The sequence below is a fragment of the Erinaceus europaeus genome, chromosome 14 (assembly GCF_950295315.1).
Source record: "Erinaceus europaeus chromosome 14, mEriEur2.1, whole genome shotgun sequence".
In the NCBI taxonomy this organism is placed as follows: Eukaryota; Metazoa; Chordata; class Mammalia; order Eulipotyphla; family Erinaceidae; genus Erinaceus; species Erinaceus europaeus.
In genome coordinates this window covers 45,971,016-45,993,342 of record NC_080175.1, presented here as the reverse complement: position 1 = coordinate 45,993,342, position 22,327 = coordinate 45,971,016, and the positions used below count along the sequence as shown (strand labels likewise).

General features: G+C 47.6%; 1 protein-coding gene across 3 annotated transcripts in view; it reads left to right on the top strand.

Annotated features, from left to right (window-relative positions):
• Nucleotides 1–22,327, top strand: part of RPTOR (regulatory associated protein of MTOR complex 1) — a 352,764-nt gene that overhangs the window by 99,681 nt on the left and 230,756 nt on the right. The gene's annotated exons all lie outside the window — the stretch shown is intronic.

Sequence of the window (22,327 nt, the reverse complement as noted above, 5' to 3'; positions counted from 1 at the left end):
GCTTCACCACTTATGAAACGACTCCCCTGCAGGTGGAGAGCCGGGGGCTGGAACCAGGATCCTTACAATGGTCCTTGTGCTTTGTGTCATGTGTGTTAAACCCGCTGTGCTACCGCCCATCTCCTTTCTAACAAGTGGCAAGAGATACCAATCCAGTATAGATTTTGAGTTCAAGTTTATTTATCTGTATTTACAAGTGAAACCTAAAATTAAAAAAGTAATAGTAATAATAATTTCAATGCCTAGTACTGGTTCTCAGCCTCTAAAAACCAGAACCTGTTGCTGCTCCCCCCCTCCGCCCATCTCCTCTGCTCATCCTCTTCCCCACTCCTCTTCCCTTCTCTTCTCAGCCACCCTCTCCATCCATGCCTCAACCTATCTTCTAGGGGAACACTTAGCAGCATTCAGCATCCTTGACCTTGGCAGGCCTGGAAAGTGTTGGCTAATGAAGAGATGAGAAAGAGGAAGTAGTCTCCAAAGAAATCCTGCCTGTTAGAAGCTTGATTAGCAGACAGAGCATTTATAAACATGGCTCATCAGCTGTAAAGTGACTGAGATAAGTTCACAGTGTTCATTTGCTCCAGAAGGGCCCAGAATTTGTCTTAAAAGGGAAAATGTGGTTTTATAAATTTTATGTCCAGAATGAATTTTGATACAGTATTTAACGTGCATTTCTCCTCAAAAGGAAGGAAATGTGTTCATTTTAGAACTATAGAGAGCACTGTGATGGTCTTCCTCCTGTCTTTGGCATTTTTCCTGATTTCCCTTTCATCCTTCCTTTTCTCTGTCAATTAAAAGATTTGAAAGGATGTCTCTGAAAACCTTTTGTGTTGATTAGGGGCCTGCTTCCCCCCTGGTTCTCCCTGACACCCCAATTAAATGGTTTGCTGGTTGCTCCACATCAAAGATAGCCCAGAGCTAATTGAAGGCTGCCTAATTACTGGGGTATACCCCAACCATAGCTCTCATTGCTTTTTGAGAAAATTCTCCTGTAAAAATGATACAAAGCATTGAAAACTGGATGAAAATCTTAGGAAGGGAGGAAAAAGCCTCACTTATCTGCCCAGCCACCAGGACTAATCCTTAGCTTTCTCACCAGTCTCTTGTTTCTTTTCAGGAATTCTTTATCTGTTGTAATCTGGTAGTCTTTTTTATTTTTTAGTTATTTTCATTAGAGAAGAACTATATTTTCTTTATCTTTTAATATAAGGCATCAGAAATAGCTGCTAGTTAAAAACTACCTGTTCTTTAAATTTGGATTGTGAGCGTCAATTATTAATTTTTTTCTTCCTTCCTGGTATGAATTTGAGAAAGCACCTGTAGCTTCACCCTCTGTCCAGTCTGCTGGAGACAGGAGAGATGGAGCTGTCACAGGCACTGTGAGAAGCACTAGTGTTGTTGGGATAAGTTGGGAGTTTGAGCGTCACTGTAATTCTAAGTGAACATGTCACACTGGCCAAAGCAGAGGAAAAGCTAATACATGAGAGTGATTTATACTCGGTCCAAACATTGTCATACAATGACCCTGATGGTTTGCCTCATATATGACCTTGCTAGTTGCTGTGGATATAAAAATGCAAGGTTTTTCAATTGGCCCAGAACTCTAGGTTAAATATGGAAAGTAGACTTTATTTATTTATCTGTTTATTAGATAGAGACAGAGGGAAATAGATATGGGTAGGAAGGAGGTAGGGAGAAAGAGACACCTGCAGACCTGCTTCACCACTCTTGAAGGAGAAAATCGTCATTGAAACATTAGTTTTCATTTTCACTCAGCAGTGTTTTCCAGGCTCTTAATATTTCCAGACCCTGAGCAGAGGCTGCCATTGAAAGGGGGCCCCTACCTTTTGGGGGGTTTTCAGAGAGCAAGGGACCTCCAACAGTCAGAATCCCTGCTGGGATGGGTGAAGGCAAAGCAAGATAAGGAATCCCTCCCTAAGCAGCACACTTTTCTCCTGACCTCAGGTCAGGTGGAGCTGCTGTCTTGTTCCTGATTAAATGTTTGGTAGGCCAGAGTGTTCCCCCAGTCACTTTATGTATGGAGGGCTGGGAGGGGCAGCATGTGTGTACCTTAGGTCTGCATAAGCAGGACCTGGTTCCCAACAGCCGCCCCGGAAGGTAAGACCCACCACCCCTGTTTACCTACCCCAGGAACTGGTGCTGAGAGCAGAGAGTGCACAAGCCCTCCACAGATCCCTCTGCCCCTCTCAGTTGTCTCCCCAGTCTGTGCAGAGTTGTGAATTCACTTTGAGCTAGGGAGACAGGAACAGAGTGAGAAGCAGTTCATCGAAACCCCACAGCACCTGCAGTGTCTGAACCTGGGACCCAGGACCTGGACCTGGCCAGGCGGCAGAACACCCTTAAAGAAGAGACCCCCAGACTTGAAAAATAGGTACTTGAGGGGACAAGAGGTAGCAGAATAAAGACTAGTTCGTGTTCCACTGAGGAAAGCTCTCCTACAATTCCATTTTTTTTCCTCCCAGACCATTCTCAGAGTAATTTGACTAAGATGTACAGATTTAATAGCTGAGGTTGAATAATTTATTTTCCCATTTGCAAAGTGTTCCATGGAAGTTCTGTGCCAGGCTCAGGCTGGGCCAGCAGTGGGCTTGTCTCTGTGTGCAGGTGTGTCCTCCCCACTCCTTGCCCTTTGTTGAGCCAGGTCTCCTTGGACAAGCGAACAAGTTCTTAAAAAAAAATCAGAGAACCTGCTAATATTCTCTCAGGCTTCATGGGACAAAAGCAGCGGTCTTGAGTTGCCTTATACTAACAGTCTGGGTCCAGCATTGCAGAGGGGATGGAAGAACCTGGTAGCCACGTGATACATGTGGGGGTGACAAGCCCCAGCCTAGGCAGCTGGCAGGTCTGGACTGATGGACGTGCTGCCAGTGCCTCACTCTAGAGAAACCAGCTGACCTTTCTGCGAGAGCGTGCTAATGGGGAAATTCTGCAGCATCTGCCGCTTTGCAGAAAACAGAAAGAAACACCGGGGACAGAATGACCTTTAGATGGGAGGGTCAGGACCAAGCCTGACTGGGAGTCACGTGGTGAAGATGCTTGGATTGGGTATGTGTGGTGGGGAGACCCCCTTCCTTCTTGGGGCCCTCTTTATGCAGGGGAGCATCTCCTGGTGTAGCAGCTGGGGGGGGGGCTGCTGATGTGATGAGGGGTCCCTTCATACCTTCCTTGGGTCTTTCTGGTCACACCTCGCCCCCTGCTGCAGGCCAAAAGCCCTGACTCCAGGAGTCAGGCGGTAGCGCAATGAGTTAAGCACAGGTGGTGCAAAACTCAAGGACCGGCATAAGTATCCCAGTTGGAGCCCCCTGCTCCCCACCTGCAGGGGAGTCACTTCACAGGCGGTGAAGCAGGTCTGCAGGTGTCTGTCTCCCCCCCCTCGCCTTCCCCATCTCTCTCCATTTCTCTCTGTCCTATCCAACAACAACAACATCAATAACAACAACAATAATAACTACAACAACAACAACAACAAAAGGGCATCAAAAGGGAATAAATAAATATTTTTTTTAAAAATCCCTGGCTCCAGCGTGCCCTGCAGCATGTGAAGAGGTGCAGCTGACTTCTGCCCAGGGGCTCCCCTATGTCTCCCGGCCTCTTGCCTGTGTGCATGCAGAGTTCAGATTCCGTCTTCTTCTTTAAAGTTCCATTAATTTTATATCCACCAGGGCTGTTGATGGGACACTAAGAATCCATGCCTCCTGGAACCCATTTTTTATTTAATTTTATTTTATATTTATTATTTTTTGATAGAGACAGAAATAATTGAGAGGGTTGGGAGAGGCAGGGAGAGGAGAAAGAGAGAGAGAGAGGGAGAGAGAGAGAGAGAGAGAGGCTGAGACCTGCAGCACTGCTTCACCACTCGAGAAGCTTCCCTCCTGTAGGTGGAGACTGGGGGCTTCAACCCAGGTTATCACACATGGTAATGTGTGTGCTCTACTGGGTTATACCACCCTCTAGTCCCTCCATCTTTCTGTAGGCTGTGAGGTCCACTTTCCAGCCACCCTGAGCAGGGGGACCAGTGCCCTCTCGGCTGTGTCCCTGGGAGCACTGACTGGACACTTGTTCTTACCTGACTTTCCATACATGTGTGAGATCTGGGGGAGCTGGAAGCCCCCCTCCAGACAGACAGACAGACACATACACACACACACACACACACACACACACACACACACTCTGCATGAGGGGTTCAGTGACAAGGACACTGACCTGTGCCCAGGAGTGACTGTCATGTTCACAGATGAGACACCACTACCATGTGTCAGGTGCTCTACATGTACACAGGCCTGTTGGTGTCACCTTAGTAGTGATGGAGTCCCTGTTGCTATTTCAGATGAGCTCTGGTGTGTTCAGGGAGGTCTGGCTGTAGCCCTGGTTTCAGTTTTCAAGGCTTCCACATGCTATATGGTCATCCCCCTCCTTTAGATTGAAGGAAAGAAGATGAAGAATTTGGTGCCTCCCTCCTCTCAGGGGTTATAATTTCTCTGGTCTCCTTGACTGCTCATCTTTGTCACTTTTCTATTCCTGAGCCCTTTGCGTGTGCAGCAAAGCAATCCTGGAGGACTGTGTAGAGCTGGTCCTACTGTGTCCCTGACAGGCGTGCTGGACATGGGGAGTGTGTTAATTCCACCCCATCCAGAGTTCTGGAAGGGGCTGGTTCTGTGTCCACAGGGGAGCAGTGTGGCTGTCTGGTTTATCCAACCCCATGTGCTGTCCTCCCAGACTTTCTTGCAACTAGTGCCTGCTGATCAGCCTTGCTAACTGCAGGGCAGGGCTACATCCTTAGCTCCTGCAGGAGGGAGAGGACAGACAGACAGGCTTATCTGGCCCACTGTGAGCTACTAGGGCTTCCTACTGGTTCCTCCCAGCGCTGCCCAGTCTGCATGTGTGGTCATGGCTCTCATTCCCAGAAGCCTTATTGGGGTCAGCTCTTCCTCACCTTTGTGGGTTGGGGAGGTCATGGACACCTTGCCACACAGCTCCTTGGATAGGCAAGAGCCAAACTTCCTGAACCTGTTTTGTTTTAATGAGAGAGAGAGAGAAAGACAGAGAGAGAGCATAGGAGCACAAAGCACACAGCACTGCTCCACCACCCATGGAGTTCTGCTCCCTTTCCCTCTGCTGTCCTCATACAATGCCAGTGGCTGAACCCGGGGCCCCACATATGCAAGGTGTCCCCTCTACCCTGAGTCACTTCCCCGTCTTTGGCTTTCACCATCCCCCCTCACACCCAGCGCCCCTGCCTGCACCTCGGCGTCTATTTCAGTTAAGTGTGGTGCTGCTGGAATCAGGAGTCTTCATAGGACCTGTGCCCCCTCCTCTCTGTCACATTTGTCAAGTCTGCAGCATCTCCACTCCAGAGCCATCAGAGCTGATGAGTCTGTGAACTCCATGCTGACAGTGGCTGGACAGGGACCTGCTTTGTGAGGGTGACCCAGGACAGGGGCCCAGCTTCTTTTTTTATTCTTTATTTATTTTTAATATTTGTTCCCTTTTGTTGCCATTGTTGTTTTATTGTTGTCATTATTATTGTTGTCATTGTTGTTGGATAGGACAGAGAGAAACGGAGAGAGGAGGGAGGAAGGCAGAGAGAGGGAGAGAAAGATAGAAGCGACTCCCCTGCAGGTGGGGAGCCAGGACTCGAACCAGGATCCTTATGCCAGTCCTTGTGCTTTGTGCCACGTGTGCTTAACCCACTGCGCTACAGCCCGACTCCCAGGGGCCCAGCTTCTAAAGCCTTGTTTCCTGTGAGTAAGGGTCTTTTGGGACCAGTTTCTTTTCACAGCTGCTTCCTGTCTGCCCCCTTGTCTAGAAATGGCCAGAAAAGACACCCTCTTCATAAACAAGTCCCTGGCCTTTAGTCCTTGTTCAATTAGTCACAGAGGCCCATATGGACCTTTCCTGACTCTGGCACATGTCACCCTTCCTCTCCGTCCCATCCTGACCTCCTCCACTGAACTCTGGGTCTTGATACTTAAACTCACCCCACGTGCTCTTGGCCATTGGATTGTCCTTTATCAGATCATCAGCTTCTTTGGTCACCCTGATGTGGCTGTCAGCACTTGCTTTTGCTGCCCCTGGTGAAAAACCACAAGTGAGCATTGCTTCACCTTGTGACCGAGGCCCAGTAGCATGACTGAGTAGGCGAGCCAAACATGCACCGGTGTTTCCATCTGCCTGGCTCACACAGTGTCCCCCTCGTCTCCCCTCTTTGCCCTTATCATTTCCCCTCATGGTCCCCGAAGGGCCTTCTTCCTCAAGTGTGCTCAGCCGTCCTCTTTCTTTCAGAGCCCCTGACTAGGATGAAGGTCAGAGGTTCCTGGTGTGTCTCCATCGCAACACACAGTTGTACAGTGTGTGTGTGTGTGTGTGTGTGTGTATATATGTGTTTGTTTGTGTGTGTATATCAGAGAGAGACACTGTGTGTGAGATAGTGGGTGAGTGAGGATGAGGGCAAATGTATGTGACGCTCGTGGGAATGTGGAAGAGTAAGTGTAAGAGAGAGAGGAGCGTGTGGTCATGTGAGTGTGTGTGCGCCATGTTTCTACTAAGGCATCTTGGCTGAAGCGGAATGCTTCCGAGGCACTGATTTCCTCTCATCTCCCAGCAGGTATTGCTCTTTGTCTCAGAGGAGAATACTGCCCTCCAAGGGTGGTGGCAGTGACTTCAGTTAGGTCAGGATGGCTAGAAAAGATGCGTAAGATGCGGGCTGGGGGTGGGGGACTGCCAAGGTGACCAAGAGAGGTTTTCAGCAGCCCTTAGAGGAGTTCTCAGAAAAGCATTATTGCAGGTGCTGAGGCAGCCAGCACACTCATATCAGGCCTGCCACTGGTCCTGTTTTTGTCTGTAGTCACCTCATTGGGCTCTGGAACCTCCTTTATCCCTGGAAGCAGGTGTGTGCTTGAGGAGGAAAGGTTATAGCATTCAGGAACCATTATGGTGAGAGAGGTATGGGGTGGGGGGCACATTGTGCTTTCACACTGAATATGGGCTTAGATTCACAGGGGCTTCTGGAACATTCTATCCCCCCTGACTAAGTTGTCATCAATTTCTGCTTTTAAAAATGTGACTTTTAGGTCACTGGGCAGTGGCATACCCAATGAGGTACACATATTATCAAGCACAAGGACCAAGGTTTGAACCCCTACTCTCCACCTGCAGGGGGGATGCTTCATTAGTGGTGAAGCAGGTCTTCAGGTGTCTTATCTTTCTCTCTTCCTCTTTAACCCCCCCCCCATTTCTCTGTCTTAGCCAAGAAAATAGAAAAAAAAAAAAGAGGAAAAAAAATGATTGCCAGGTTGATGGATTCGTAGTGCTGGCACTGAATGCCCAGCAGTAACCCTCGTGACAGTATATAAATGTGAGTGCTAGTAGATGGGTTTTTGTTGGGAAAAGTAGGGCTTGTAGCAGATACTCAGCTCAGAATCCTGCTCAAACCTAGAGGGGCAAGAAGAGTGGGGGCACTGGCCTGCCCCCCATGTCTGTCATGGACCCTTACTTACTGATCACTGTGTCAGGGCCCCTTTTGGCTATAGTAATGTTAACATAAGTGCACCCTTGAGAGTCGGGCGGTAGCGCAGCAGTTAAGTGCACATGGCGCAGTGCACCAAGGGCTGGCGTAAGGATCCTGGTTCCAGCCCCTGGCTCCCCACCTGCGGCAGGTCGTTTCACAAGCAGTGAAGCAGGTCTGCAGCTGTCTATCTTTCTCTCCTCCTCTCTGTCTTCCCCTCCTCTCTCCATTTCTCTCTGTCCTATCCAACAACAACAACAGCTATGACAACAATAATAACTACAACAAGCACAACAACAAGGGCAACAAAATGAGAAAAAATAGCCTCCAGAAGCAGTGGATTCATAGTGCAGGCACTGAGCCCCAGCAATAACCCTGGAGGCAAAAAAAAAAAGTGCAGCCTCTTGCCTCACACTAGGGTTGTTCAGAATGGGACAGATGGTGAATCATCCTATAAAGTGCACATATCACCATGTTCAGGACCTGGGTTCAAGTGTCTGGTCTCCACCTGCAGGGGGAAGGAAGCTTCAGAAGGGGCAGACCAGCAGGAGTCTCTCCTTTCTCTACCTGCCTCTGCCTCTCACTCTTTAACCAAAAAGATCAAAGGCCACCAGGAATGATGCTCACACAGGCTCCAGAGATAACCCTGGCTGTGGGGATATCAGAAAGATTGTTCAGATTCCTTCAAGGTTTTTAGGTCCTTTTGATATCAGGGCTCCTGACTCCTAGCAAGGAATCTCTCTTTTCTTTTTTAAATATTTATTTATTTATTCCCTTTTGTTGCCCTTTAAAAAAAAGGCAACAAAATTTTTTAAATTGTAGCTATTGTTGTTATTGGTGGTGTTGTTAGATAGGACAGAGAGAAATGGAGAGAGGAGGCGAAGACAGAGAGGGGGAGAGAAAGACAGACACCTGCAGACCTGCTTCACCATTTGTGAAGCCATTCCCTTGCGGGTGGAGAGCTGGGGGCTTGAACCAGGATCCTTATGCCAGTGCGCTTAACCCACTGTGCTACTGCCCAACTCCCATCTTTTGTTTTTTTTCAAGCATAACAAATACCTTATGAAATGTCATGTTTCATAAAAGCTTTTTCAAAAAAGGCTCTGATAAAGGAATATGCATATATAATTCATATGTTTAGCACTATGCTAAAATGGACTGTGAGAGTAAGCATGAGTGAAACACAGTAAATTTAACCATAAGCAACAATAAAAACAAGTTGTCTTAACAGAAGCATTTGATGCAGACAGTCAGCAGACAGTCAAGGTGATGCTTTTCCCTCTGAAGGGAAATGCGTTCTATGGCCCTGCTCTGAGATGCCTCACACTGTCAGATGCTTGGAAGCCAGGCCTCGCCCGCACACGGGGTAGCTATGCTGCTTCTTGCAGTGCCTTAGCTCCTCGCCACACTTCCCACCTCTCCAGGACACCCTGGCATTCCAGCTTGCTGCTTCATGGTGACATTCAGCCTTGTTCTGTGGCTGTGGGCAGAGTGGATGCCATCTCTCTGGGACCCACCGCTGTATCATGTCGGTCTTCTTGCCTTTCCTGGTCCCTTTCTTCTGCTGGCTTTTACTGTCCATCTTCTCCTTGTCCAACTAATCAGAGAACTACACCAAGGGCAGGCAGCAAGTGTTCCCAGCACGTACTGCGTTTGCCTCGTGGATAAGCTCTCTGGAACCCTGAAGCAGCTCGACTCAGCCCCAGTCACACCAGTCCTGGAGATGAGATCGCCAGTGGGGATGCAAACGCCCTTGTCTGAATAGCATCTGAGATCTTGGCTCTCATTTAGGTTTCAGTCACTTGAAGTTGCTGAAAATGAACATAACTACAAGCTCTTCAGCAACCGTGTGGGCTCCCGAACTGCTTGTGTGTCGTTTTTGCTGGGTTATGTTGTTTTCACCGGGCTGGCTTCACGGGCGGGTAACAGACGACCAGGGACTTATGGTTGAGCTGTAGGCAGTATCTCTTTATTCATGCAGGACGCAGCACAATCTAAGCCGAGCTAAGCTAAACTCAAGGTAAAGTACAGTAAAACTCACAATGCTGTCTTTATATATACTTGCCAAGTAAGGTGGAAACAGGATGTGACATAGAGAGGATGGAGAGAAAAGTGACTGGTGAAAATCAGGGTGTGATAAAGAAGGGATCAGGGTGTGACAAGGAGGGGGGTGGAGCAAAAACATATCATGAAACTGGGGATTGAACCAATGCCCTGGAGGGAGGTGCTTGTTAACAGCGGTTATGTAAATAAAATAGTGTTAAGCAGGGGGGATTTAAACCAAATGAAACAGAAGGGGTCTCATGCATACCAACAATTCCCCCTTTCTTTTTAACTAATGGCCATTATGGGGTGAACAGAAACGTATATCGTACAGGCGTTTTCAAAAGAACTGGCATATAACATGGAAAACAAAATAGGCGAGCAGCAATAACCAGTGTGATGTCAAGTGGAGCTTTTCTTGCCTCAAAGGGCAAGGCCTAGCAGGCGAAAGGGCATTTCTTGCCTCTGGGAATGCTTCATGCCTCTGGGGGCATCTCTTGCCTCAAAGGGCATTTCTTGCCTCTGGGAATGCTTCATGCCTCTGGGGGCATCTCTTGCCTCAAAGGGCGTTTCCTGCCTCTGTGGGCATCTCTTGCCTCTTGGGGCGCTTCATGCCTCTGTGGGCATAACCTAATAAGGAGGGGGAGCTTTCTGCCTCTGGGACAGAGCCTGCAGGCGAGGGGACATGGTCTATAAAGTTTCAAGGCAACTGGCTGAAGTTAGTCTTTGAGAAACACAGCAGTGTGTACCAGTTAAGTCCGATGGAGGTGTCAGTCCAAAGTAGCTGACCACAGAAGAAAATGCCAAGGGATGAAACGCTGTATGTCTGTCTCGATGGGGAATGTCGGCCACCTGAATTCTGCTTTTCTGTAGAGAGTGATCTTTGGAGTCTGTGAATCTGTTTCTTCAGGTCGTGCCAGGTCTCATCATTGGTTTTCGGGGGCGATGTCAGAGAACCGGATCCAAATGGATTTCCAGGAATTCCATTTGAGTAGATGCTTTTTCATGTGAAGACTTTGACAGCTGAAATTCACTTACTTGTTGAACAAAACTTGTAGCAGATTAGAAGTTTACTATAATTGATAACTCTATTATAATTGGAAGTCCTTTCTAGTATGATTTTAAGGTTGTTTAAACAGTTTAAACTCAATAAAATGTGGAAAGGTAAACAGAAGAACCACGGTTAAAAGCCTCAGGCATGAGAATAATTAACATAATCATTGCACTATCTGCCCCACCCATAACTCATACAGTTTTCAGGATTAAACATTTCAGAATCATGTCAAGATGTAAAAGAGAAATCAAAGGAGGGAAAAAACAATTTTTGAATTGTTTCTGGATGTCTCTAGAAATCATGGCTGCGTCCAGCATTTTTTTTTAAGTCAATGTCAAACAAAAATTCAGTCATTCAAATCATTCTCTTATGAAACGCAACTTGAACCAGATTATCAAGATCTCACCATGTAGGATTAAGAATCCCCGGAGGGCGTCCTAGTTCAAAAAGCTCCTCGAAATTCCATTTAGGGTGCTTCGGACTGTTCCTGCTGGATTGCTTCAGGCACCCATTTTTAAAAGTGTCTTTCCATCGAAGAAAGAATCCAATCAGGAGAGTAGAACTAACCACATGTCTCCATACTTGGGAACTGCCAGGGTACTCGAGAATGCTCTTCAAATTAGAGTAGTCCTTCTCCACGGGAAACATTCGAGAAGAAGTCCAGAAAGTCCCAGGGGAAATCCCCATGCATATCCCAAGGTCTACGATCACAGTCATAAAGAACCAAACTGTGGCCCGGAGCAAAATGTAGTCCTTTTCCTCAGAAAACATGGGAGAGGGAATCCAGAAAGTCCAAGGAGAAATCTCCGTGCATCTCCCAAGCTCTATGATCCCGGTCATAAGAAACCAAAGTTCCCAGTCAGGGAACCGAAATGTGGCCCAGAGTAAAATGTTCCAGAGACAGAGTAACTGTCTCATGATGAAACAGTAGAGGCTTTGGCAAACCTCTCCATAAGTAGAAAGGCAACCCATGGTGGATGGGTAGCCAAGTTTACTTATCTGGACGATGGGTGGGTAGGGTCCCACGTTGATGCCGGTCCATGTTTCAGGGCTTATTTCAGTCCCAGTTCGGGCACCATATGTTGTTTTTGCTGGGTTATGTTGTTTTCACCGGGCTGGCTTCACGGGCGGGTAACAGACGACCAGGGACTTATGGTTGAGCTGTAGGCAGTATTTCTTTATTCATGCAGGACGCAGCACAATCTAAGCCGAGCTAAGCTAAACTCAAGGTAAAGTACAGTAAAACTCACAATGCTGTCTTTATATATACTTGCCAAGTAAGGTGGAAACAGGATGTGACATAGAGAGGATGGAGAGAAAAGTGACTGGTGAAAATCAGGGTGTGATAAAGAAGGGATCAGGGTGTGACAAGGAGGGGGGTGGAGCAAAAACATATCATGAAACTGGGGATTGAACCAATGCCCTGGAGGGAGGTGCTTGTTAACAGCGGTTATGTAAGTAAAATAGTGTTAAGCAGGGGGGATTTAAACCAAATGAAACAGAAGGGGTCTCATGCATACCAACACTTGTGTAGCTCAGCCGCCATTCCTTAAGGCCTGCGCTTCGACTACCTGGCAGCCCCTGGCCACTGCCTGTCTTCCACATGATTGACTGAACTTTTAGTTTGTTATGGTTTTTTTTTTTTTTCTTATGTGATTCCTCTGCTTCCAGTGAGCTCTTTCTTTTTCTTTTTTTCCCTTTAAAAATCAGAATCAGAGAGGGAAGAGTATAGGAGGAGAGACATCATCGCATCATAGCCCTATAGCACCACACCTGAAGCTTCCTTTGTGCATGGCGTTCCCATGTGGTGTCTGGAACTCTAGCCCAGGTCCTGGTGCCTGGTAAAATCTGTTCTCTACTCTGCTGAATGACCCCTACCCCCCACTCCCTGTTTCCAAATGAATGTTTTTATTTTTATTTATTTATTTATTTTTTAATTTTTTAATATTCGTTTTATTTATTTATTCCCTTTTGTTGCCCTTGTTGTTTTATTGTTGTAGTTATTATTGTTGTTGTCGTTGTTGGATAGGACAGAGAGAAATGGAGAGAGGAGGGGAAGACAGGAGGAGAGAAAGATAGACACCTGCAGACCTGCTTCACTGCCTGTGAAGCGACTCCCCTGCAGGTGGGGAGCCGGGGTTCGAACCGGGATCCTTATGCCGGTCCTTGTGCTTTGCGCCACCTGCGCTTAACCCGCTGTGCTACAGCCCGACTCCCTAAATGAGTGTTTTTAATAAAGGTAGCAAAAGCTGTGGCAGAGGAAAGTGACAGGAAGCAAAGTCCACTTCAACAGATTGGCAATCTAATTTCAAATCCTGGAGTATGAAATATAATAAATATGTAGACCATTTCTTCTAAATTGTAGGACTTTAAAACTGTGGATTTTACCATCCAGCATGAGAATGTGAGACCAAAAGGTTGATTTTGGAACTAAACAAGAAGCCTTCACTCTTACCCAGTACATGTTTTGCACACAGTGCTGAGATTCACGAGCCCCATGAACCTACAGCCCTAGAGCTGGTATGTGTCTATGTGGCAGGGGCGGGAGGGCACCCAACTCCTACCTAGAACCATGTAAGACAGCGATAGGGCACACAAACCAACTTCCAGCCCAGACATTTAAATATTGGTAGCTGTCAAAAACAAACAACAGCAAAAAAAAAACCCAATGCTTTTGAGGAAAACTAAGATTACTTGTATTTACTTTTCACAAGAGCTTACATTAATTTTTTATATAAAGTGACATCTCACACTTCCAGCTCCATTCCCCAGAACTGCTCAACTCTGGCTGTTGGGGGCGGGGGTCGACAGTGATCCAACCTGGGACTTCTTGTGCTCAGGTCCTGTGAGCTGCTGCTGAACTGTCTTCCCCAGCCCAAAGCCATCCCCACTTGTTACTGTCCTACCTTAAAATAACCCATGAACATATCTGTTCCCAGTCCTTATCGTACACACTGCGGTAGTTTTCAGAGCACATTGTAGCTCTCTGGGCTATGCTATCTACAGCGTGTGAAGCAGTGCGTAGTTTAGTCACTGAAAATAGGCAGGGTGTCCACATTTCTCTACGGTGCTTCCAGGTCGGCACCAGGCTTTCCTTTTCTCCCATGCGGTACCTTGTATGCATCTAGCTGAGACCTTCTTCACAACTGGATGCTGTAGAGATGGCTTCTGAAGGGCTCATTTCTACACCCCGTAACTGTCTGTCTGCCCCCCCCCCCACAGTTGGTGTGTATGAAGTAACCTTGGACAGTATAGAGTTGGTACAGTACAGACTATTGGAAATACATTATTATTATTATCATTATTATTATTTGGAAATACGTTATTTTTTTTCCTCCAGGGTTATTGCTGGGCTCGGTGCCTGCACCATGAATCCACCGCTCCTGGAGGCCATTTTTTCCCCCTTTTGTTGCCCTTGTTGTGGCCTCGCTGTGGTTATTATTATTACCATTGTTGATGTTGTTCGTTGTTGGATAGGGCAGAGAGAAATGGAGAGAGGAGGGGAAGACAGAGAGGGGGAGAGAAAGACAGACAACTGCAGACCTGCTTCACCGCCTGTGAAGCGACTCCCCTGCAGGTGGGGAGCCGGGGACTCGAACCGGGATCTTTACGCCGGTCCTTGCGCTTTGCGCCACATGCGTTTAACCCACTGCGCCACCGCCCGACCCCCGGAAATACGTTATTTTTATTGACTGCAAGAATGATGGGTTATGTTTATAATTAGTATACGGCTGGTGTCATGAGCAAGCACAAACCTATAGCATAGGACGTAATCTTGCAAGGGGTTGTGGGAATGAGAGATTACTTAAACAAGCATCTCACAGAAGTCCGCCCCTTTGGACTGTTGCTGTACCCTGTCTCCTCCCTTTCTCTCGGGACCCTCATATGTTGTGGATCAATGTTGGTGAACACATGGCTGGCTATTCTTCCCTCTGCTTATTTTGCTACCATGGTTTTTTCAAAATCTTTTTAAAGTTAATTTATTTATTTGTTATTGGATAGAGACAGAGAAAAATTGAGAGAGAAGGGGGCGATAGAGAGGAAGAGAGACCTGCAGACCTGCTTCACCGCCTGTAAAGGTGACGCCCCTGCAGGTGGGGAGCCGGGGCTTGAGCCGGGATCCTTAAGCCAGTCCTTGCGCTTTGCGCCACGTGCGCTTAACCCGCTACACTACCGCCCTACTCCATACCATGGTTTAATAAATCATGCTTAATAAATCTGCTGCTTTTATAAACCCCAAAGAAAAGCACCCCAGTAGTTTTCATTTTTACTATAACAGACAAAGCCACAGTCATAGATAGCAACAGGCGTCCTGCTGAGGTCACTTCACTTGACTTGTAAGCAGACACCTTTTTCTGTGTGTCTAACCAATTTTTCCTTTCTTTTCTTTGTGTGCACTCAGTTTCTTTTCTGGGAGTCAGTCAGTCTTCTGTTCTTCCAGTCATCTCTTTGTCTATGAAGATACTGAAGCCCCAGACATTGCATTTTTATTCCACCTTGCAGGAAAGAAGAAAGGCTCCTCCCCTGCCCTTCAAAAAAGTGATGGTTAAATGTTACCCATGGTACTCTCCCTGAGAGACAGAGAAGTGTCACCTTGGTAACCCTGTGCTCACATTAAAAAGTTGGGTTCTGCTATTCAGTGAAAGAGTGGAAGGGATATTGGAGAAAACTTGTGGGCTCTGGCACATGCACCATCCTGGCTAGAACTTAGCAGAAGTCTTGCCTCCATGCCAAGAAGAGAGTGGCTGTGCTCAGTAATCCTGTGGGGTTGGTGCTGAGTGTGGGGGAGTGCCGTCTGTGCACCATGTGTTCAAGGAGTCTGGTGACAGGCCTCCTGGCACTTTGTCCTGCTTGTCTCAGGAGTAGCTACTTACCTGGTGACTCGATGCACTTGGAATCAACATCAAAGCCCCTGACTGTGGGTGGGGAGGAGTCACTTCATAGAAATATAGAGGTTTGGGGTGATTCATGGTAGTTGCTGGCACAGATAAAAACATTGCTGCCTTGGAAACCATTTTCTTTGTTGCCCTATGAACCTAGCTTTTCTTTCCCTTTTCCTATTGTTATGGCCATGAGGACTTTCCCTTGTATGACCCCACAATTCCCAGCAGACTCCCCCTCCCCCCCACCCCCTCCACCCCACAGAAGGTGTGAAACTGAAAGGGAAACAGGCTGACAGAGGAGAGATCTCAGCACTGCGCCACCACTCATGATGCTCCTGTGTGGTGGCTGGGGCTCAAACCCAGGTCCTTGAACTTGATAAATAAAATATGTGCTCTGCTGGGAGGGTTACTTTCTGGCCTCTGCTTATCCTCGTCTCATTATCAGTTCTCTTTCTTAAAAGGCTCAGTCACTAGATATTTAAGAATTTTTTATTATCTTTATTTATTTACTGGATAGACACAGTCAGAAATAGAGAATGAAGGGGGAGATATAGAGGGAAAGAGATGGAGAGACACTTGCAGCCCTGCTTGACCACTCACAAAGCTCTCCCCCTTCAGGTGAGGAGCAGCACCATAATATGAGCGCTCAACCAGGTGCACCACCACTCAATCACTAGATTTTATGTCTAGTTGTTTTACTGTCTGAAGTCTATACTTCTGACCCACTGGTCACCTTCCTGTCATGGTGCCCATTTCTTAAATATTGGCAGCGAGCTACTTTCCTTAGAAATGTCTTTCTAGCCAAGAGTCGGGCAGTAGCACAGCAGGTTAAGCGCACTTGGCACAAAGCGCAAGGACCAATTAGGATCCTGGTTCAAACCCCCAGCTCCTCACCTGCAGGGGAGTCACTTCACAGGCAGTGAAGCAGGTCTGCAGGTGTCTCTCTGTCTCTCTTCCTCTCTATCTCCCCCTTCTCTCTGTCTCTAATAACAAATAAATAAAAATAAATTAAAAAATTTTTTAAAAAAGTCTCTCTAGGCAGGCTGGGAGTATGGATTGACCTGTCAACGTCCATGTTCATCAGGGAAGCAATTACAGAAGCCAGACCTTCCACCTTCTGTACTTCACAATGGCCTTGGGTCCATACTCCCAATGGGTAAAAGAGTAGGAAAGCTATCAAGGGAGGCGATGGGATGGGATATGGAGTTCTGGGGGTGGGAATTGTGTGGAGTTGTACCCCTCTTATCCTATGGTTTTGTCAATGTTTCCTTTTTATAAATAAAAATAAAAAAATAGAAATGTCTCTCTAGTGGTCTGGGAGGTGGCACAGTGGATAAAGTACTGGATTCTCAACCATGAGGTCCCAGGTTCAATCCTTGGCAGCACATGTACCAGAGTGATGTCTGGTTCTTTCTCTCTCCGCCTATCTTTCTCCTGAATAAACAAATACATTTTTTAAAAATGTCTCTAAAATCTTAACAGCTTAAGGTGAACTTGCTTTTTTCCAGAGTTTCTCTAGGTATGCTTCTCTCAATCACTGAAGTTCCCTAACAGTAAAGGTCATTTAGCATGCTGGCAAGCCCAGGTCAGGGCCAGCTGTTGCTCCTTTCCACCACCCTGCAGTCCTTAGAGAGAGGGGGCTTCTCCCTGAGCCTGTAGTTCCGCAGCTTCCTTATGCAGTTCTCTTTTGTGGAGGGACAGCCCTTGAATACCACCATTACCGCCCCCTTGTCCCCCGGCCCTGTCTCTTGCTGCCGAGCACACTGCAAGTGCCCTGTTCCAGCACAGGGTTTCACTCCTGCTATTTTGGTGCCATCTGACTTTATCTGTTTCCAGGCCTAAACACCCTTTGGGGTATGGTCTGAATGTTCCTCACTGCCTGCCAGCTAATGCTTTATCTAAGAAGGGCCCCTGCATTTCCACTGTGACCTGGGAGTGGGGCTTTTTCCCACTTGGTGCTGAGTAGTTTCTCATCCTGCTCTTTTCATCACCACACAATTGGTTTCCTTGCTTATTTTTTCAAGGAATGAAGCATGTCACAGGTCCCAGTCTTAAAATGAAGCCATGTAGGGGCTGGGGGAGAGGGCTCACTCGGTATAGTGTATACCTGACAGGCTGCAAGGGCCTGGGTTTGAAGCCCCAGCCACCACACATAAACACCACTGCACCAAGGAGTAGCAGCCTGTGCCATGGGGGCAGTGCTGGGTATCTCTGCCTTTTATTCTCTATCGAAAAAAACAAAAAGCCATTTTTCAGAACATGAGTTGCACTAAATCCCAGGTTCTGAATGACACTGTGTGGTAGCAGTTCTGGAAGAACTGGAAAGTAGGCTGAATAGCTAATAATCACGTAGCCATTTTCACTGCTAAGCTGCTGTTCACAGAGGTGGGGAAGTTGAGTTCACCTAAGAGCTGAAGGCAAGGGCCCTGGGCAAGCTTATGTGAGGACCTGGGTTCAAGCCCTGGGTCCCCATTGCAGGGTGGTGGGGTTCAGGCTTCATGAATGATGGAGCAGTGCTACAGGTGTTTCTCTTTCTCCCTATTTTCTCTCTTTTTAAACTTATTTAAAAATATTTAGTATTTATTTATCAGATAGAGACAGAGAGAAATTAAGAGGGGAGAGGAAGTTATAGAAGGAAAGAGACAGAGACACCTGCAACCCTGCTTCACCACTTGTGAAGCTTTCCCCTCTGCAGGCAGGGATCAGGGGCTTGGACCTGGATCCTTGCACATTATAATGTGTGTACTTAACCACCTGGTAGTCCTGGTCCCCCCCCCCCCCCATTTTCTCTCTCTTTCATCTTCTAGCCAAAAAAAGAAAAGAAAAAAATAGTACAAAAGAAAAACTTGGCTGTTGGGAATGGTGGAGTTATATAGGTACTAAGTTACAGTGATAATCCTGGTGGCATATGAGAAGGAAGGAAGGAAGGTTGTGAGAGAGATGAAGAAAAGAAGAAAAAAAAGAATTGAAGGCCATTCCTAAAATGTGTCGGTCAGGCAGGTGAATGTCCTTGAGAGGCTGTGTGATCAGCAGGGGCTGTGCCATGTATGATGTCCTGCTCCAACTTCACTGACACAAGACAGACACAGCGGGTGAAAAGTAGTTATGTAATGGCAGGTTCTGTTGGAAGTAGAGATTTCTGAGTGAATCGAGTGGCAGTGGACATGGAGCCCTTCCAGTTTGACCTAAATGCCGAAGACAGGATGGAGAGACTGGTCAGGGCACCAATGCCCATTCGTGAGCACACATACTGGGCCCTCAACCCCGGACTAGGCATTCTGTGCCCCCTTTACCTGGGGTGGAAGCACAGGAGTGCTCAGCTGGGATGGGATTCTTGTCTGAGTGTGAGTGTGTGTGTGTGAGAGAAAGTGGGGGGAGCAGTAAGTACTAGTTTGAGCAGAGTTGATTTGGGGGTAGACCAGAGAACTAATGAAGCAGGAGGAACATTTCAGAGTGGGCGCTTTCAGTCCTTGGAGGCCTGCAGGCCCACTGACATCACCACCCCCATGGCAGAACTCACGGCTTCACAAGGGGCCTGGAGGCCTGGTGCCATTGATGGGGGGTCGGTGGAGCGCACCCCTCAGTCCAGTGGGTCTCCGTGTACCACCACTTCCTCAAACAGGACTAAAGTCAGTGTGGTGTGGAGATTTTGGAAAATGTTTTATTGATTTATTTATGAGACATAGAAGACCAGGGCATCACTCTTTCAACAGGCAGTGCCCAGGATAGAGCTCAGGACCACACACGTGTAAGTACTGTGACTGTGTGTTGCCACCAAGCCTCCTCCCCAGCCAGAACTTTGCATCAGTAACCAGTATGGGCAAATCTTAAAGACAGAAAGGAGCAGGAGAAGGACAGACTGAGATGTCAGCTGCCTAAATCTGAGGTGGCTGGCCCTGGTCCTATCAGGGGCTCCTTGCCAAGGCTCTAAGGTTTAGATGCTGTTGGCTACCCGGAGAGCTTATTGACAGAAACATTTTTCTTCTCCTTAGCCACAAACATACCTTTTCACCTGAACTGCCCTGCCCTGAAATGGGCTATGAGAGGTGACCAGAAAACATGTCTTTGTTGCCACTTTCCCCACTTGCTCAGCAATGGAAGCAAGCATTAGAGAGAGTTACCCTGAAAGCACAACCACTCCCCACTGAACACTTCACCCCACTCTGGGGATCATCCTCAAGGTGTCATTTCTGAGGGTCTTGGCCATTTTAATGCACGTGATGGCGTTTCATCAGCCCCAGCACAAAGTCTAACTCTTCAGCCAGGCTCAAAAACTACTTCTGGCCTGGCTGCCTCTCCCTCTGCAGCTGCCCCTGACCTCACTGTCAGCCCATGCCTTGCCTGGCCACTTTCACCCCATGGCCATTGGACGCCTTTCATGCGTCAAGTCTCCTCTTTGCTATCATCTCTGGAAGCCTCACTTGAGGTTTTTATCTTCACCACCTTCAGAAATGATACAAGGCCAACTCTGGGCAGATAGCTGCTCCTTTGCTCTGCCAGGGAAGGCGCTGTGTGTGTGTGTGTGTGTGTGTGTGTGTGTGTGTGTGTGTAGCTGAGTGGTGTTGTACACCATTTACTGTGACTGTCTCAATGTCTGCCCTTATGGTGCAACACTCACTGGTTTCTGGGTTCGAAAAAGCAAGGGCTAGATGACAGCCATGGTGACAGCTCATGCCCCCAAATATTCCCTCCACAACAACATTAAGCAAAAGGAAGAGAGAAACCAAACAGTACACAAACCATACCCTCAGCATAGAGACATGGATATGCCCAGACTTCAAAGTAAGAAGGGCATGAGCTGTCACCATGGCTGTCATCTAGCCCTTGCTTTTTCGAACCCAGAAACCAGTGAGTGTTGCACCATAAGGGAAGACATTGAGACAGTCACAGTAAATGGTGTACAACACCACTCAGCTACACACACACACACACACACACACACACACACACACACACACATCGCTTGCCTGGTAGAGTATGTAAGCCTGCATGAGGAGCCCTGCCTCTTAGCCCTGGCAACCCGTGGGAGCACATGGAACACTTGGGGAACTCCAGGGATGGAGGGGCTTTTCCCCTAGAAAGGTCAGGAAGGGACCTAGGAGGTAGAACAGTGAGTAAAGTGTTAGGCTCTCAAGCATGAGGTCCTGAGTTTGATCCTAGCAGCACGTGTCAATCTCTGGCACCACTATCACCTTTTGCCAGAGTTGAGTGGTGCTTTGTAGGAGACCTAAAAGAGAGGACAGTGTGTGGCAGGGGTGGGGGTGGTAAAAGGGTCCCATAAGTAGAAGAACCAAGAAACTAGAGGTCACTTAGCTTTTCTCCTCAGGCTCCAGACAGATACTCCCGGATGTGGAATCATCCAGCTCTGTCCTAATGCCTGCCACGTGAACCCTTCAGACCAAGGTTCAAACCCCCGGGTGAAGTTTCATGAGCACTAAAGCCCCATGCTTTCTCTCTCTCTCCCTTCCCACTTCCCCACACCTCTCAAGTTTCTTTCTATTAAATAAAAGAAAAGGAACAACCACATAAAAAGTGCAAGGACCTGCGTAAGGATCCCGGTTTGAGCCCCCGGCTCCCCACCTGCAGGGGAGTCGCTTCACAGGCAGTGAAGCTGGTCTGCAGGTATCTGTCTTTCTCTCCCCTTCCCTGTCTTCCCCTCCTCTCTCCATTTCTCTCTGTCCTGTCCAACAACGAATGACATCATCAACAACAATAATGACCACAACAAAGCTACAACAACGAGGGCAGCAAAAGGGGGAAGAAATGGCCTCCAGGAGCAGTGGATTCATGGTGCAGGCACTGAGCCCCAGCAGTAACCCTGGAGGCAAAAAAAAAAGTTTTACTGGAGCTGAACTACACCAGGCCTTTAGATGCCACCTGCAACTGCTCTCGAGCTATTTTTACACTTAACCACTTAATGAAAGCTGTGTAGAACTCTGTCAGGTACCAGACCCTGGAAACCAGAACTGTCTTGTGTCTGGTGACCAGAGCTTGGCCTATTAAGCTTTCCTTTCTTCTAGAAATTCATCGATGAATTCCACACAGTGTCAGTAAGAATGCCAGCACTTTACTTTGGCATTAAAGTTTATGTGAGGAGAGGCAAGCAGCAGCCACCACCCCACCCCCACATGGAAATGGCCTGCCAGGCCTGCTCCTGCAGCAGCCAGTCCCTGGAGTATGCCTACATTAGTACCAGTTGGGCTGAAGTCAGATCCGAGGGAATATGCGGAGTCCTGGGGACCAGGAGATGACACCTTCACAAAAGTGCACTTTTTTTTTTCTAATAGTTAATTCCTACCAGAGAGATTGTTAGGGCTCAGATGCCAGCATAGCTCCACTGCTAATTAGTTTTTGACAAGACAGAGAGTAATTGAAATGGGGGAGGGAGATAGAGACACACCTGCAATACTTACTTCACAGTTTGTGAAGCTTCCTTCCTGGAGGTGGAGGCTGGAGTCCTAGGTCCTTGCATATGGTAACGTGTGCTCAATTGGCTCTAGGCTAATTTTACTGTGCAAAAGGGCCCAAGTTCAAGCCCTGGGCTACCATATGGAAACATCTTATCAGAGGGGTTTCACATATGGTAGAACAGTGCTGTGGTGTCTTTCCTTGCTCTGTCTCATTTGCTATCTAGAATTTTTTTTTTTAAAGATAGGACAGAGAGAAATGGAGAGAGGAGGGGAAGACAGAGAGGGGGGAGAGAAAGATAGACACCTGCAGACCTGCTTCACCACCTGTGAAGTGACCTCCCTGCAGGTGAGGAGCCAGGGGCTTGAACCGGGATCCATATGCCGGTCCTTTTGCTTCGCGACACCCACA